The following is a 17,818-nucleotide window of genomic DNA, read 5'->3' as shown; positions in this document are numbered from 1 at the left end:
CAAGGGAGAGGGATTGAAGGGAAAGTGAAAGTATAGGGAGCGGACTTTGACTCCTCCCTTGGCCCTAGTTGTTGCTATGGAGACTGGAACAAAGCCTTTCTCAGCCCTCTTTTTGGATTGTCAATGGCTATTGTTCCTCCCTGGCCCCTTGGTTAATTGTTGTCTGTCCAATTTGTTCTTTTTGACTCTGGGTGGGTGTTTGGCCCCCCACCTCACCCGGCTTCCCCTTTCCCATCAAGGCAGGATCAAAGGAGTGATTGTTAAATGCTGGCAGGCTAAAGGCGATGGTGGAATTTGCAGGGCTGGCCCCCAAAAGGTGCAGGGGACTGTTAGAAACAAAAGCCAGAGGAATATTATGGGGGAGACACCCTTCAAAGAAAGGGTATTCCAGAACCAAACATTCCCAATGCCTTTACCTCTCGGGCCTTTTCTCCCAGCCTTGAACGCTTTTGGCTACAGCCAGCACTTGTTTGGTGACCCCCACTAGCACTGGGGTGGCCCCACTGATGGGACGTGGTGATTAAAAACTACAGCAGCGCCTGCTGGTGGAGCTGCCCAGTGGGACAAATACAGTCCCAGAGGGATGCAGTCAAAGTTACCTGCAAAGGATTTTGCAAAAGTTGCCTCCGTGCCCTTTTTTCTTCTTCATGATGGAACCAGAAGGCATGAAATATGTCTGATTTTTATGTGTTACCTGTCAGCTCTGTGTTCTTGGGGAACCAGGGCACAGTATCCAGCCTGTCTGACTCACGAAGGACACCCTCCACCCACCCACCCTCAGCCTCTGCTTGAGCCAAAACTGATCAGAAGAAAGACTTACAAAAAGCAATGAAAAGGTTGCGGGAGGCAACTAAACCCCTCTGGATTTTCAGGGTGACAGGATTAAGGAAACTCCCCTGGCCCCATTTGCATCAAAGATGGGACAGGGAGGCATCTCCATTAGCATACAGAATGGGAACAGAGATTCCAAGGCAAGAACTGCACTGAACTCTGGGACCAGAAAAGCAGGGAAGCACTGCATGATGGGGGATCTCTGCTCCAAATGTTAATAAACCCACGCCTGCACACATCCAGCTCAGTAGTTATCAGACCAATTCTAGTAATAAATCCTTTATTGGTATCCAAAATACTGAAGCTGCCTAACTGCATTGTGAGCTCCCTCGAAGGAACACTGCCTGTAGCCAGGAATGATCAGTTCCTATTGTCTAGCCTGAATAAAACAACTTTGGTATCCTCCCCTAAGCCATCAGTTTACACATAAACAAATCTAGTGTTCTCCCTTGAACCATTGTTGTTTCTCTACAAAAACCCCAACTCACGCTCAAGTAAGTGTTCTGATGCCTGGATCCAAAATCTGCATCAGTTCCACTGGGACTTCATCTTCTCCTGACTGATCGTGCTGGGGGCTCTGCCTGTTTCCAGCACTCTGGACACTCAGCTACCACCACCACCACCTGGGAACCCCGCCCGGTTCAAGCTTCACAGAGTGGTGAGAACCCAGCTCTCTCTCTCTCTCTCTTTTTCCCTACTCTAGGTATCGCTTTCTAACCCTGACTTGTGATCAGGTATAGTTTTCTAAACCTGACTTTTGTAATTAAATTTAAGCTAGATTTAATATTGTAACTGTTTGGTTTGTTTGGCTCTCCTTGTATGGTTATTACCTGGCAATAAATAACTTTTATGGATGAGCTAGTTGCTTCCCTCCCTCTCTCTCTCTTTTGTGTTTTTGGCTTCCCCATTTGCTCTGCAGCAATGCTCCTCTTACCTAAGCTAAAGATCCCTGCACCACCCAAAAATCCTGTGGGGTTTGCTCATCAAGTGGGTTACGACCAGAACAATTTTCACATGAAAGTGGGGAGAGGACGTGCTGAACCTGTGGCATAGGAGGGTGGCAGCTTGGAAGTGCTGTTCGACCCGGCCTGCTGAGTCCAGGGACATATAAAGGGTCAGCTTGGGAGTGCTGATTGACCCGGACCGCTCAGACGTGCTCTGTTAATGCGTGTGTGTGTGTGTTCATCTGATTCTGGGGCTGGAGGAACCCAGCCCTGGGGAACTTAGGTCCTGCCGGATAGCTCCATTGGAGGGAACTTGCAGGAGGGGGAAATAGAGTGCCGTATGAAACCACAAGTGATGCAAGCAGTACATTGATAGAATTACAGAACTCCCCACCCCCCCAGAAGAGTAACCCTAAGAAATGAGCATACCCCAAAGCAACAGGCAAATCTGGTAACAGATATGCCTGTGTTTTTTAACTTTTGAAATGTTAGGACAGTCAAGTCTGCTCATCCATGGCTTGGCTAGAGGACTTGTTGGAGGTCTTGCGGGATGCTCTTTAATTGAAGGAATATACTGAATCATTAACAAAGACTTCTTTTATCCCAAATGTTAATTAGGCATTGATGTGAGGTGTCAAGAGAAACAAACAAAACCAAAGTTAGAAACACCCTGACTACAGTGGAGTTATTAGACTGTAAACTCTCCATGGCAAGGAGTGTCTCTGTTTGTGCGGTGCCAAGCACAATGGGATTTTGATTCTGAGTGAGGCCCCTGAGTGCTACTATGATAGAAGTTATTATTATTAACAATATTAAAGGGGCTTCCCAGGGCCTGGTGGGAAGGTAGCACAGTTTGTTGTGGTTGGAATTTTCAAAAGAACCCACTGAAATGGGATTTAGTTCTCAAACTGCCCTTGGCTCATCCCAGCTTTTCAGGTTAGCATGTCTAGTGCTGGGGAATGGTATTTGTTTGAAAGCAACGCAAGGAAAATTCTGCATATTCAATTCCCCCCTGCCCCATTCTGAATGAAATGAAAATTTTTGCAATTTCTGATCATCAGAAGTCCAGGGGGGAGGGGGGAATAGGTTTGGATCAATCAAAATGTTTTGTTTAGATAAAATGTTTCATTCCAATTTCAACATTTTCATTATATATATAAACAAAAATTCTCAGGGAAAAGTTCTGCTCTGAAAAGGTCGAAACAGAATATTTTTGACATTAACAAATGTTTTTTTCTTGATTTGCCCCCCTCCCCCCCATGAAATTTCATCAGCAACGACATGTTTCCGCACTTTGCATCCTTGTGGAAGTCGTGTTCGTTCCGCAGCGTGTTTTGTTTTGCACGAATTGGCATTTCCAGCACAAAAACGTTCAGTTGGAAAATTTCCAACCAGCTCTATTTGATAGCTCTGGAGATGGCAATCGAGCTAGAAAACAAGCAGCAGGAGTGTAGGCTTCCCCCACAGACAGGCCTCACCCCTGGCCTAGAGGGACCACCTCTGAGAGTCAGAAGGCAGTTCAGCCTGACCAATTTAATCCTTGGTGCCTTCGCTGAGCCTGAAAACAGTAAGAGCCATTTGTGGTGGTGTGTCCTGTGATGTGGATACCTGTGTGCTGCAAATGAGGCCCGTTTTGAACGGGCCACCCCACCGTCTTACAACGGTAACACAAGAGTGTTTTACTGGGTGCTGCTCTTTAGCCTGTTTTATCGACTCGGTGAGCAGAGTGATCTCTGCTGGCCTTGAAATCTATGTATCTGTGCACGCTTTACATCTGGCTAGGAGACAGAGTTGGAGATTCTATGTTTTGGTATCTTGCTCTAAATAGACACTGCCTTTTAGCAGCAAGGCAATCCGATGAAGTGAGCTGTAGCTCACGAAAGCTCATGCTCCAATAAATTTGTAAGTCTCTAAGGTGCCACAAGTCCTCCTTTTCTTTTTGCGAATACAGGCTAACACGGCTGCTACTCTGAAACCGGAGTGTTACTGTGGTTGCTAATAGACTGGACAAAGGAACTAATTAGTCACTGGGGCTCTCACATGACAGATTCAGAAAGATGGGCTGTTTCTATAACTTTAACTAGACCAGGCATGTTCCAAGGAAGTTGAGCTCTGCTTTTGGGACTTCCCAGCTACCAGAATTATAATCTCCTGGGGAAAGTGCTCCAGATTCAAAATAGCTTTTCAATCCATCTCTGGGAATGAAAACATCCTCCTTGATGCTGGTGCAGAGGGAAGGCAGATGTGATTGCTGCTTTTGAAAGTCAGCAGGACGACATATTTGTTGTCACAAGAAATTTAAAAATTGGGCATTAGGACATGGGCCTGTCAACACACGCATGCGGGAGCGTGGCCTGAACAGCAGCCCCCCAGCAGCAATGTGAACTGGAGATTCCCTCTGCGGCCTTACCCAGTGCATGAACAGGGCAAGACTTGGCTAAGTCCTAAATTTTAAATCTCTGATTGTCCCAAATTCTAATAGTAACTTTTGGGTGCCCAAGCAATAAATAACACCTAGTGTCTTTCAGCCATCTCAGACTCAGTAACACTGCTGCGTAACATCACCCCCATTTTACAGACGGGAAAACTGAGGCACAGAGAGGGGGGCCAGGACTTGTTCCAGATCATACAGCTGTCTGTTGAGAGGTTTTTACACCATGCCAACCCTCATGGGGCCTGAGAGACTTTCCAGCAAGCCTGTGGCAGAATGGGGAATAGCACCCAGGGGCCTGATGCAGAAATTATTGGTTGAGATTTTCTGACCTGTGTTGTGCAGTCAGACTAGATGATCATATTTCATAACAGTCCTTTCTGGCCTTAAAAGCTAGGGATCTATGAACCTAGGTGTGCTGGTTTCCTGGCTGGTCTACGATCCACAGGCGCAAGCTGGTGTGCAGGATGGAGGGCCTCTTAAAGGCTCTTCCCCATCTGATTCTACCATGAAATCAAGATGGGAGGAGTGGGCAGGGATCCCCAGCTGTCTGCATGAGGGCAGCAGCCACACACGTCACATCTGGCCCAGGCCAGCTCCTGAAGCTTTACTCCATCGCAGTGTGACCCTGGAGTGCTTTGAGATGGTCCTTGCGGTCCTTGCGACAGGGGTGGGACGTACCTATCAGCTGATGAACTTGGTGTGGTACTATGGGACTGCACAAGTCTAAACGGAGCGGCTTACTGCACTGCATCCTAGACAGCTGCCCGACCTGGGAGAGGGTCGTGACACCTTGAAGGACGATCACGGAGAAGCCATCAAGACTGTAATCTGGGCAAGCATGCCTCGTGGAGCACATGTTTCATGGACTGAGACCGGGGTTGTGCTCTGTGCAGGCGCCAGCCATTGCCACATATAAGCAGCTATAGGAGAGAGAAGCCAGGAGGGACTCTGCCCAGCCTGAAAGGCTGGCAACCCACAGCCAGGGTGAGCTCAGACTAGGGGAGGGGACACGTCAGGACTTTGAAAACAACAAAGACCTGTAAGTCTGGAGAGCTTTAAAAGTCTAGGGAGTATGGCTAAGCCTGTGTTGTGTTCCTTGCTTGCCGGCCACATTGTCTCTTCAGGGGTTAAACTAGAAGCCCAGCAGGACCACAGCCTAGGTGGGGCTCTGGGGAGCATGTGCAAGTGACCGGGCGACTGGGGGGGGGGGGGCGCAGGTGCTGGTTGCGGGGTCTGGGGAGACAGCACACGGGAGGACCCCCGACAAGAGGCCTGAGCCAGGCAAAGTGCGCCCTGGAGACCCAGAGCTAGCAGCAGCGACTCGATGCTACCCAGCCCCAGTCGGCTAAAGCAACGGGGGCGGGGGTCGCCTTGTGGCAGACGAGCGAGGGTAGGGAGGGGCGCTTTGGCCGCCGGTTGAAGTGGCTGGGAGTGGGGCCGGGGCAGGAGGAAGCCGGCTGGGGAGTTGCTAGCAGCCGGGCGCTGCCTGGAGAGGCAGAGGGCAGCCTGGCCCGGGACTGCTCCCGTTGCAAGCCCAGCCCCGGCGCGTGGGAGGGGGGATCCCTCGGCAGCTGGGGGCCGGCCGGCCGGGCTGTGCCTCCCCTTCTCCCTCCCTCCGCCGCGCTGGGGCAACTCCCCTCGCGGGGGCGGGGGCTGGCGCTGCACGGAGCCCGCAGCCGCCGCCGCGACTCGCACCGGCCGCCCGCAGCATCCCAGTCCGCCCGGCCCCGGGAGGGAGCCCGGCCCCGGGAGGGAGCCCGGCCCCAGCCGCCGCCTCCCCGCCCCGCCGGCCCCGCAGGGGGGCAGCCGAGAGAGGCGCCCGGCGCGGCGCAGCGCCCAAGCCGCGGGCGGGGGCTGCCCGAGGACGCAGCCCGGCAGAGTAGTAAGTGCCGCCCGCGTCCCAGGGGGGACCTCGGGGACCCCCAGCCCCGCTTCCGATCCTTGCCCCACTTCCCCCCCCCGTGCACTGCCCCCCTTATCCCCCCCAGCCCCGCTTCTGACCCCTGCCCCCCTCCTCTCATCCCCCCCTCAGCCCCGCTTCTGATCCCTGCCCCACTCCCCCCCCCGGACCCGTGCAGTGCCCCCCTTATTCCCCCTCTGCCCCCCTCCTCTCATCCCCCCCAGCCCCGCTTCCGATGCTTGCCCCAGTTCCCCCCCCCCGTGCACTGCCCCCCTTATACCCCCCAGCCCCGCTTCTGACCCCTGTCCCCCTCCTGTCATCCCCCCCCTCAGCCCCGCTTCTGATCCCTGCCCCACTTCCCCCCCTGGACCCGTGCAGTGCCCCCCTGATCCCCCCTCTGCTCCCCTCCTCTCATCCAGCCCCACTTCTGATCCCTGCCCCACTTCCCCCCCCAGCCCCGTGCACTGCCCCCTTCCTTTCATCCACCTCCGCTTCTGACCCCTGCCCCCCTCCTCTCATCCCCCCCAGCCCCGATTCTGACCCCTGCCCCACTTCCCCCACCGCCCCATGCACTGCCCTTGTTATCCCCCCTCCTCTCATCCCGCCCCCCAGCCCCGCTTCTGACCCCTGCTCCCTTCAAATTCCCCCCCAGCCCCGTGCATTGCCCCCTTCACCCCGCTTCTCCCCCTCCTCTCTCATCCACCCCCAACCCCGCTTCTGACCCCTGCCCCACTTCTCCCCCCCACCCGTGCACTGCCCCCCTTATCCCTCTTCCACCCCCCTCCTCTTATCCCGCTCCCCAGCCCCGCCTCTGAATCCTACTCCCTTCAAATTCCATGGCCCGTGCGCTGCCCCCTTCTGCCCCCTTCCTCTCATCCTCCCCCAGCCCCGCTTCTGACCCCTGCCCCACTTCTCCCCCCTGTGCACTGCCCCTCTTCTCCCCCTCCATTCCCCTCCTCTCACCCCCCCAGCCCCGCTTCTGATCCCTGCTCTCTTCAAATCCCCCCTCCTGCCCTGTGCACTTTCCCCTTCACCTACCTCCATCCCCCCCTTTACCTTCCGTCTCACCCCCCCAGCCCTGCTTCTGACCCCTACTCCCTTTAAATCCCCTGCCAGCCCCGTGCACTGCCCCCTTCACCCCCTTCCATCCCCCCTTTACCTTCTCTCTCACATACCCACACCCCCCCATGCCTCCCCCGTCCGCTTTGGGATCCCCCCCGCTGAGCCCTGCCAGCCCGTGTAACTTGCAGGGAGTTGGGCAGCTCTCAGGTTCAATGCACTGAGCTCCCATGCCCTGCAGGCACAAGGAGGGAGGGATTTTGCGGTTCTGACCCCTGCCCCTTTGCTTGCGGGGCTTTTATTTCCTTGTGCAAATCTTAACTTGATTCCTCCCCTCTTCCCAAACCTGCCAAGTCTCCCCCGCCTTTATGGGGGAGGGGGAGATCCACTTGTTTTGAATTAAACCTAAAACAGTTTAACAACAAAACAAAACAAGTTTCTCCCTCCGGAAAGTCCACTGGTTGCAATAGTGTCCCCCAGTGTGCTTGGATCTTTAAGACACAAACAGATCCTAGGCTGGGGACTACATCAGAGCACTTGTAATAATCCTGGCAAGGAAGGCGTTAACCCCTGTATTCTCACTCTGCGCTCCCCCCTTTGCATAAAACCAGACTGTCAGGTTTTCTGTTGCTTCTCACATTTTTCTGTTTAGCCTAGCCTGGCCTTTCCTGTTCCGTAACTGGACATTATAAGGGCCTTGATTATTGCCAGGCGTCACTGGATTTAGTAGGTTACTGACTTAATGGTACAGGTCAGGTGTAATGGATTCTGTGGGATTGGGTGAGAGCCCAGGGGAAGGGTTTGTGTGGGGCTCTACAATTGGGAAAAGAAGCAGACACTTTCTCCCCCTCTCCCCTCATGGCTTATTTATGACATTTCTCACTGAGCAGGGGCACCGTCTCGCCAGCCAGTCTGTGGGTCTCCGCAGTACAATGATTTCATAGTAAAATGGGCAATAGATTGGGTGACACTCTCCATAGACACAGGCACCAGCAGAGGTCACCACGCATGTGGTAAAATAAACAGGCAGACACATATTGGCTAAGATGGTAAGGTGCAAGATGAGCTGGTAGCTGGAATCTCCCCCTTGGATGGAGTGATTTATTTTTTGCAATTATTTTAAAATTCTAAACGCCGCTTATTTCTTCCCTCCACCCTTCCACAAAGAAATGTCATGGTACATTTATGCAGCTTTTATTTACTAACATGCTGCATCTTTGGGGACTGCATATACCAGAATCCCAGTCATTGCTCCTATAGAAAGTGTAGCAGAGAGAATCATACACAACTTGTAAATATCCCACCTGGTCCTTTAACTTGTTGTTTGTTGCTGGCTTTTTCATGTGTTTTTTCTTCCCAGTGATCGCATCAACTCAAAGGATTCCACAAAGGAAATATTTATACTGTGTGTTTAGAAGCAAGGAAGAGTGTTATGAAATCCGTGCAACAAAACTTGATTGCTGTGTGATGCGCTCCGATGTTAGGCTTTGTAAATAGTTTTTTTTTTTTCTTTAATAACAAAATTACAATAATAGGGCTACCAACAGAAAGGATTTTTAGTGCAATAAATGCTGAGCTGTGTCACTTTTTCTGGTACCTAAACTAAAACAAACCTAGCAATTTTAATATTATGATCTTCCTTTAGTGTGAATTATCATTAAGCCAGCATTTATGACCAGCTTGAAAGTGAGTTTCAGTACTTTAGAGGCCCAAATTCATTCCAAACCAGAAGGCCCTGTGTATTGGACAGGGACTACAGATGAAATCCTGACCCTACTGCAGTCAGTGGGACCAGGAGTCCCCCCATGCACATCTGTCCCCTTTGTTGTTATTCCAGTCTCTATATAACATATAGAGCACAACTGTTGGTACTATACAAATAATACATAAATAGTGTCAGAGGTGAATTGCAATAGTGCACTGGGGTGAATTTCACGCACCTTTTGGAATAGTGGTTAGGTAGTAAATTTAAAAAGACAGTTACGACCATCAGTTTTGGAGGTTAAGTAGACCAATTTTCACCTTGGATAGTGTATTTCACCCATACAGCACCCTCAAAGTGCTTTAGAGTTAAATAATTCAATAAAAAAGTTAAAATAATAGCGGTAGGAGAGAGAAATGAAGAGATGTATGGCTCAGGGAGAGGTGAGTGATAGGTTTTCATGTGAAATGTGCAAACAATTAGAAAGCTGGCTTATTTCCACCTCAGGCTAATAGCTTCCAATATTTTATGCTAATCAGGGATGCCACCCAGGAAAAACTTGCTGACAATAGTCACTTGTTGTTTAAGTCTCAGCTACATCTTCTAAGATACTTTAAGTACAGAAAACGTGATTTTGGATTATAGATTTTAAGGCCAATTATATCATCTAGTCTGGCCTCTGTATAACACACCTGAGAATTTCATCCAGTTAACCATGTATTGTGCCCAGCTGCTTGTGTTTGTGACGCATGCAAATTCGTTGTAGTTTATTTTAACTTTTACACACTCCATCCTTTTGACCATCAACTTTTGTTTTAAAACATCAAAGCCTCTGAACCCATATTCCACTTCAAAAATACAGGTGAAGTCTGGAAAATGTAAGGGTAAGCAGGAGAGAGATGTTTCTAAGTGATCTTGCCCCTTTACAGAGATTTTTTTTTTACTGACCCTCCGTTTTCGATGTAGGTTTGTTTAATCTCTGTACTGAGAGTACATCTGCCGCGGGTTGAGATTCCAGAATCACTTTCTGTCATAGAAGAACTTCCCACTCCAGATCTGCCTTGGGAATCTGTTCTGTCCTTCTCAATGTTAGCTGGATACTCTTTGTAGATGGGTGGCAGTAGGGTTGGGGTGACCATGAAATTTCCTCCCTGTCAAACCAATTTCCTGAGGAGGAGGTGGTTTTTTGGACTGTTTTACTGAGTGAGTTCTGGCAATTTTAAAATCTCCCTCTCTGAAACAAATATCCCAACACAGTCTCTTAGCTTTATCCAGCCAAGTGTCTCTGTCTGCGATGCTTTCTCCTTCTATGCTTGCCAAACCAAAGCACCCAAACAACCCCCTACAGAAAGCAGTCTTGACCAGCAAAAATAGCTTGACTTTAAATCACTCTGACTGACTGTCTATTATAAATGGATTTACATGTGCAGCTCTGACCAGTCTGGCATTTGGTAGCTGGTTAAACTGGAGCTGGCTTTTAAAATTGTTCCTCACTTGAGAGGTTTAATTTGGTTCCTGGGGTACTGGAAAGGGCACTGCTGTGAGTGCAAAGTGTGTGGCGACGTAAGCACAGTAAATCTATTCTTTCAATGGGTTTATTTTTACATTTGCTATTTGTTCAAGAGGCCCCCAGAGCGCCTGCCTGAACTTGCCGTTTTCACACTCTGTCTGTGTGCTTCCTGGAATCAAGACTTATTAGGCCGAGCGACAGTCACTAATATTAAAAACAGCTTGTGGGGAGAGGGGTGACTCAGGGAATTGGAAATGAGCTTCAGGGATTTTTAAGGTCTTAGGTTCAAGTCCAACCTGCTGGCCGTCTCCTGGCTGTGAACTGAGATTGTGGGTCTCAGTTTAGTTCCCTGCAGAGGTGTCACCATCACAATTGGCTCCTTGGAGTTGGTACACAGCAGAGGCCAAGGGCCTAATGTGCCATGGTGACTGGACTCCTCTCAGTCCTACATCCCCGTACCGTGGTAGAGGCCCATTAGTGTGGCAGCATGAGCCCCAAATGAGCTGGTCTTCGGTTGGGGGTGCAGAGCCCTTCCTGCTAGATCACTGCTGTTTGTAGAACCGTACAGTGTAGACAGGTGTCTTGAGAGTCAGTCTGTAGAACCGAAGGGCTGGAGGGCCAGCGATCTGCAACACGGAACATAGACCGCTGACTCGGATATCCTGCGCTTGCCAGCGCAAAGCGGATTGAGACCTGCTTGGGCAGACTGCCGTGAGAGCACCTTCCTGTTGGCTTTAGGTCTTCAGGTTGTAAACACTAAATGTTGTTTTGGGGTTTGTGTGTATGGGTAACAGTGGATGTTGAAATAGCTGCTGTTATGCTGGAGACGGCATTTAACAAAAGGGTGCTGCTAGGAGCATGCACGCGTTGCTTGTAGAGCTCTGGTCTAGGTTTATGTCTTCCACTTCCGCGTCCACAAATGCTCAAATACATTGTTTTGGCAGGGGAGGTGTATTTGCTGCTGCATTTTCTACAAAAAAATGTATTTAAAAAAACATTCAGAGATGAGCCGCATGATTGCTAACCCATTCCTCCATACACCACTATAGAAATCAGTTTATGAAAAGCTGGCATTATTCTTTGGTCGAGTGTGGACAGTATGCCGAGTGCAGTGCAGAACATACAGGAGGGACATAAATTATTACCGCCCCAGCAATGCAGTAAATTGTCACAATGCAATAAGTTATAGCACCATTCGCCCTTGGCCCTTCCCTTTGGGAAATATCCCCTGTGAGCTCAATAGGCTCTCTACTGCACACTGTAAAGCTGCCCCTGACTTCATTGAGAGCCGTGTACAAGTATTTCAGGCCAAATTTTGCCCCGCACTCTAATGAGCTTCTAATCATTGGATCCCCCTCAGGCTTGACTGAGAATCTCTTGGGTTTGGAGCACTGCTGTCAGTTTAAACAGGAGGGAAGTTGGCAGAGCCAGAGGCAGCCACTTTTGGAAGATTTTCTGTTATTTGGAAGCCCTTCTTCCCACTCTGCACTGAATCCACCTGCTCTAAGGCCATGTGTCCGATCCTGGAACGGGTCCAGTCCTACACAATGGCCTTTGGTCTGAATGAGTTCCACCAGATCAGTGATAAAGACGGGATAAAAATGGGCCAGGATTTGGCAGACAGAATGCGGCTGCTGCATTTTGCTCTGGCTCATCACAAAAGTGTCCCAGCCATTTGGGTGGGTCAGTTTAAAAAAAAAAAAAAAGAGCAGGAAACCTTATTTAATCTTGTGACTGTTGAAGTCAAAAGGACTTAAACTTGCTTAGAGTTAAGCATGTGCTTAAACTGTGCTCAGGCAGAGCCTGAAGCCCTCCAAACATTGAAACTAATACCCCAGACTTTGCCCAGTGCTTTTGCAGTGGTCTTAAGTAAACATTGTTTTCAAGTTGAAAGCTACTTCTGTTCTTTTTCGCTCCCTTTCAGTTCCTGCCACGATTTGTAGCCATATAGCTGAAGAATGCACATTGGGAGAAGTATCTGAAATTCTACTTTTCCATAATGTAATGCTCCATTGCCATCTATGCTGGCTTTAGGCATGTGGCCATTACAAAAGATGCAGTCTAGTGCCTTCGCAGTCCAGGGCACCTCCCCCCCCCAGGTTTCTTATCATAGAAGTGAGTGAGGTAAAATGGCTTATAATTAAAGCAGCCTTGAAAATTTGATGTGAGAATTTACTAGTCCAGGCACAAAATCTACTGGCCTGGCCTTTCATGATGATTTAGTGATGGTGGAAAAAACCCTACTAATACTTTACTTGCCGGAAAAGGAGACAGCAGCTGAGTTGAATTTTGCACGAGTGAGTTAAAGGGATGGTGGGTAGTGCAGATTCTGAAAGTGGTTTCTGGGGGCTCTGATTCACTTCGCCCTTACCCAGGTGAAAATGCTGAGTGATTCCATGGGGTTAATGGTATAAGTGAGAGGAGATTCGGGTCCTGTGGGGTTTTCTGTTTGTTTGTTTTTTAAAAGGACTGCCAAACCCTTGTGTTAATAGAAATGTTTCAAGAAATTAGCAAAAATAGCTTCCTCGCTTTTGTTGTTGCTGTCGCATGTTTGGGTCGCTGCCCTTCCCTGAGGTTTGCTACCCAAATGGTTGCAGCCCTGTGTTAACATGCAAAAGACAGAAATCGAAACTGACTAGTAACAAGCGTCAGTCTAGTTCAGTGTTTCTCAAACTTTTGTACTGGTGATCCCTTTCACACAGCAAGCCTCTGCGTGTGACCCCATTTATAAGTCAAAACCACATTTTTTTCATATTTAATACTATTATAAATGCTGGAGGTGAAGTGGGGTTTTGGGGTGGAGGCTGACCGCTCGCGACCCGCCCCCCTCCCCCGTAATAACCTTGTGACCCCTGGAGGGGTCACAACCCCCAGTTTGAGAACCCTTGGTCTAGTTAGTTTGGAGGATGTGGTGGTTAAAATGCCAGTGGCCAGTCTACCCTAGCCCTCTCCCTCTGGTGGAGCTATTGTGGGGATGTCAGGTTTCAGAGTAACAGCTGGGTTAGTCTGTATTCGCAAAAAGAAAAGGAGGACTTGTGGCACCTTAGAGACTAACCAATTTATTTGAGCATCAGCTTTCGTGAGTTACAGCTCACTTCATTGGGTGATGGAATTTCATGACACAAAATCTAGTGTAGACAAGACTTCGCAAACCACCTTATTAACAGTGTTAGCACCGTTGTGGTCACATCTATTATTAACATTTATGTTGCAATAGTGCCTAGAGGCCAATGAGCATGAGACCCCTTGTGCTACGTGCTGTAAAGACAGAGAGTTAATAGCAGTCCCGACCTCAGTGAGCTTAAGCCTAGGCTTCTAGATGAGCAGACGTCAGCCCCTTTGCTTCTTGCTCCCTGCTTGTTCCAGATATCGGGGAGGTGAATGGAGTCGCAGACTACAAATTTAGTGCTAAATAGCAAAAAAAAAAAAAAGAGAGCCAAACCCAACCAAAGCACGCTTGGCTTGTAAACAGTGCCCTGGGATTGGCCAATTGACTGATCCTGGCTCAGGATTTGGGGGTTTTAATGATTTGCCCCTAATTGGAATTGGTAGAACAGAGGCTATGTCTACACGGCAAGCCGGGGATGTGACGACCCTGCTCGTGTACACTTACTTGGGCTAGCTGTCCTCAAGCTAGCATGGGTATAAATAGCAGCGTAGCCACAGAAGCACAGGTAGAAGCCATGGAGGCACGGCTGAGCAGGGCCAAATGCACACCTGCCTGAAACTTGTGGGGTGGACTCGTCGTGGCTCAGCTGTGCCTCTGCTGACGGTATCCTGTGCTACCACATCTACACTGCTATTTATACTCAGCTGACCTGAGAACGTGTACGTGTGTAGGGGACTCGCATGCCTAGTCCGTAGTGTAGACATAGCCAGAAAAGTCTCCTTTGGAGTACTGCTTCTTCCCTGTGCTGCTCTTACCAGATCCTGCGCCCTTCAGGGCAGATGTTCTCCTTTTGCGATTTGTGTACGTACAGCTCCTAGCACAATGATTCCTGATCGGGGTTTTTTGGTGCTCCTGCAGTACAAAATAATGGTTAATAACACATTTGGAGTGGGCTTGGGGAGGCCTGGAATAATTTATTCTAATTCTGTGGGGTTTTGTGTGAAGTTCTCAGCGTTGCTGGTACATTAATCTTTGCTACATATACACTTTTGAACCCCCGTTTGCAGATTGTTGGGATGCAGAGAGAGGTAGCAGCCTACGGACTACAATATAAATCAGTGGTTCTCAACCAGAGGTATGCATATCCCTGGGGGTACATCAACTCCTTATCTAGACATTTACCTAGTTTTACAAGAGGCTACGTTATTAGTGAAGTCAGGACAAACTAACGTTTCATACAGACAATGACTTGTTTATACTGTTCTCTATACTATCCACTGAAATGTAAGTGTAATAGTTATATTCCAATTGCTAATTACATGGTAAAAATGAGAAAGGAAGCCATTTTTCAGTACGAGTGTGCTGGGACACTTCTGTGTGTGATTTTTGTAAGCAAGTAGTTTCTAAGTGAGGTGAAACTTGGGGGTCTGCAAGACAAATCAGACTCCTGGAAGGGTTACAGTCATCTGGAAAGGTTGAGAACCACTAATATAAATAACCAGTCAGACTTTGTCCTGGAGCTGTGTGGCAGACCAGGAAGTGGAACATCCTGGGCCCAGTTCTTGCACCCGTCCTGATCCACAGTATACAAATCGCTCCCACTGAAGTCTGTGGGGGTTGCTCGCATCCTGTTGTTGGCAGGGTGGGGGAGAATTGAGCCAGAAAGCCCCATCCATCCTTGGCTTTGGGCACCTATTAAGCATGACCTTGACAGCAGCCAGCCCTGCTCATCCAAAGAAGCTCTGGCACAGTGGCACATATTTGCTCGAAATAGGAGCTGGTAGGATGTCTGCCCCTGTCACAGGTTACCCTAGTGAGTGTCCCTAGTGAGTGTCCAGTGGACCAGTCCCCCTCTCCCCCTCTCCAGGAGACAACAGAGCCATCAGTGCTAGGCAGAGATTCCATTTACTTAACAGAATGGGACCAGCAGGGAGCCACGGGATGAGCCAGGCCTAGGAAGGAAGAGAAACATTTGGGTATGGGGGGAGGGGAGATAGACGGAAGAGGCCAAGGTATGTGAGACTGAACAAAGAGCTTTGGGGTGATAAATGGCCATGGGAGCCCCCCTTGTTCTCTCGTTTTGAGGCCTGTTTGCCCTGCCAGAGTGCTATAAAGGGGCCTTAATGTCAGTGAGAATCAGGCCCCTGGAGACTTATGCTATGTTGCCAACTCGCATGATTTTATCGCCTGTCTGGTGATATGTGATGGTTTTTAAGTCCCCAGCTCCTGGAGTCATGTGATTTATGCGAGAGTCTCTGCTTTAATTTATGAAATGTCATTTTCTAGCCATTGTGGAGAAAGTCTGGAAAACATGATCCCTAGAGTCTCAAAAACAAGAGGACAAATAAATGAAACCAAGATGGGTTGATTTTTTAAGTCAAGCTCAAGATTCTTGAATGGCCCCACTCGTGATTTTTGAACGCTTGTGCTTGGCAGTGCGGGAATCCAGTGTTGTTCAATGGAATTCACCTTTCAGGGCATGAAATCTCCTGCAGGACAGGTGGAATTTGAAAGCTGCAGGGCTGTATTCATTGGAGGGAGGGAGCATTGGGAAGATTTTGGGAAACTTCCATGGTGGGTGAGGCCACAGGTTGCAGGCAGTTTCTGTGGGTGTGGAGCATTTATTATGGGCATGCTGGAATGGAATTCCAGAGTTTCTCTTTTGTTAGACTAATAGAGACCTCTGGTCTATTATTGTACCTTGCTCTGATGGCAGAAAAGAGAGATCTCTTGGGGCGAGAGGTTTGTACATGAGCGTGCCTTAAGGCCTTGTCTATCTACCAGCAGACATATGCCCATATAATTCTACTGCTGTAGTTACAGTGCTATTGTGCTGGGCTGTTGATGGAGGATAACAATTTGGACCTTTAACTAGAACCTTTCTGGTGTAGATCTCAAACTGCTTCATGGACAAGTTAGTCTCTCAGCCCCACTTGTAAATAACACGCTGATTTTACAGGGGTGAACTGAGGTGCACTGAAGGGAAGCAACTTGCCCATGGCTTCACTGGAAGCTTGTGACAGGACTGAGACTAGAATCCAGGTCTCCAGACTAGAATGCCAGTCCTGTGTCTTGAACCACAAGTCCATGCCCTTTCTTGCCTGTATATAAGCTCTGGAGGAGACACTGAAATGATTCTGATGGCTAGGACAGGCAGGAATGCAGTGTCTTGACTTTTAGAACGTATTACAAGAGCACTGTGGGCCCAGCGGGGTGGAGTGGGCAATAAACACAGACTGGTCTACAAAAATACAGCCATGTCTGCTGGTCACACTTAAAGCAGTGTGTGTGTCTGTCCGTCCATCCCTTGCGGGCATGCCGGTGCTTCTCCTCCCAGGCCAGAGAGGGGTGTGTTTTGGGGTAGGGGGAACCCCAGAGTGATTGATTGGTGGGGACAATATGGCATGCGATGGTGTGACGCCATTAAAGGTTTACAGCCTCCTTGACAACTGGTGCTAACTGTTTTTTTTTTTGTTTAGAAATCCTTGAGCTAGGAGGGAGGGGAGAGCAGGCGGTTTTCTCCTCTGCTTTTGATCGGCAGTGCCCGGGTAGAGCGCTCCCCTCCCCAGTGCAAGAGAGCGCTCTGCGGCTACAGCAGCCTGGCTAAAGCAAAAGGGAGAGAAACCTGGACTCAGGCGTTGATTCTTCAGCCTATCGCTGACTCTCTGTGTGTAAATTAAATGGACGTGTAGCGTGAGGTTGGAGCAGGAGGCGATGGCTCTGAGCCTTGGGTTTTACATACCTCCCAGCCCTGGAAGGGCAGACCCCCATTCACTCCAATAGGCTTTGGATCAGGCCCTGGGGGCCAGCTGAAGAAGCGCTTAACACCCAGGGTTGGGGCCAGGTTTTCAGTAGAGCACTACACCCCATGTGCTGAGCTCTCCTGATTACCCAGCTCCGGGTGAGCTTGCCCTGGTCCTCATTTTCGGTGTGAAGCCTCGTGAAAGCCTGTGATGCCCTATCCCAAGCAGCAACGACCTAGTCAATGGGGCCGACCCCTCTTGTGGAGCTTTCAGAGTGCAGCTCTTGTGGTGCGGCCCCGATCCCTCGTGGGGGGTCCCAGCTCAGTCCGGGTCAACACCAGCAGTGTTCTGAGCCCCTCTCTCAGACTGGGTCATGCAGAGAACAGCAGGCAGCTTGGCAGTTGGCCGCATTATGACTCTTGCCGCCAAGTGTGAATTTGTCAGGCCAGTGTTAAATGCCTTCACTTGCTCTCATCCTCCCTGCTCCGCCCTCGTTCCCTGCCCTCCCCCAAATAAACAACTGGTGTAAACATAGCTCTGTGTGTGTGTGTGTGGGGGGCAACTGTGCCTGCCCTCGGACTCCGCT

General features: G+C 49.6%; 1 protein-coding gene across 7 annotated transcripts in view; it reads left to right on the top strand.

Moving 5' to 3' along the window:
* Nucleotides 1-17,818, top strand: part of SOX13 (SRY-box transcription factor 13) — a 90,752-nt gene that overhangs the window by 23,770 nt on the left and 49,164 nt on the right. For 2 of the 7 annotated variants that reach the window (XM_073319826.2, XM_073319824.2), the window contains exon 1: nt 5,924-6,091. The exons of 1 other annotated variant lie outside the window; for it this stretch is intronic. The gene's annotated coding sequence lies outside the window, so the exon portion shown is untranslated. Of the gene's footprint in view, nt 1-5,923; nt 6,092-17,818 lie in introns of those variants that run through there. 4 more of the 7 variants (XM_073319831.2, XM_073319832.2, XM_078849786.1 and 1 more) reach the window with 3 other exon arrangements.

Source organism: Lepidochelys kempii, chromosome 21 (assembly GCF_965140285.1).
Source record: "Lepidochelys kempii isolate rLepKem1 chromosome 21, rLepKem1.hap1, whole genome shotgun sequence".
Classification (NCBI taxonomy): Eukaryota; Metazoa; Chordata; order Testudines; family Cheloniidae; genus Lepidochelys; species Lepidochelys kempii.
The sequence above is the reverse complement of the archived record's forward strand: the minus strand, read 5'-3'. Positions and strand labels throughout refer to the sequence as shown.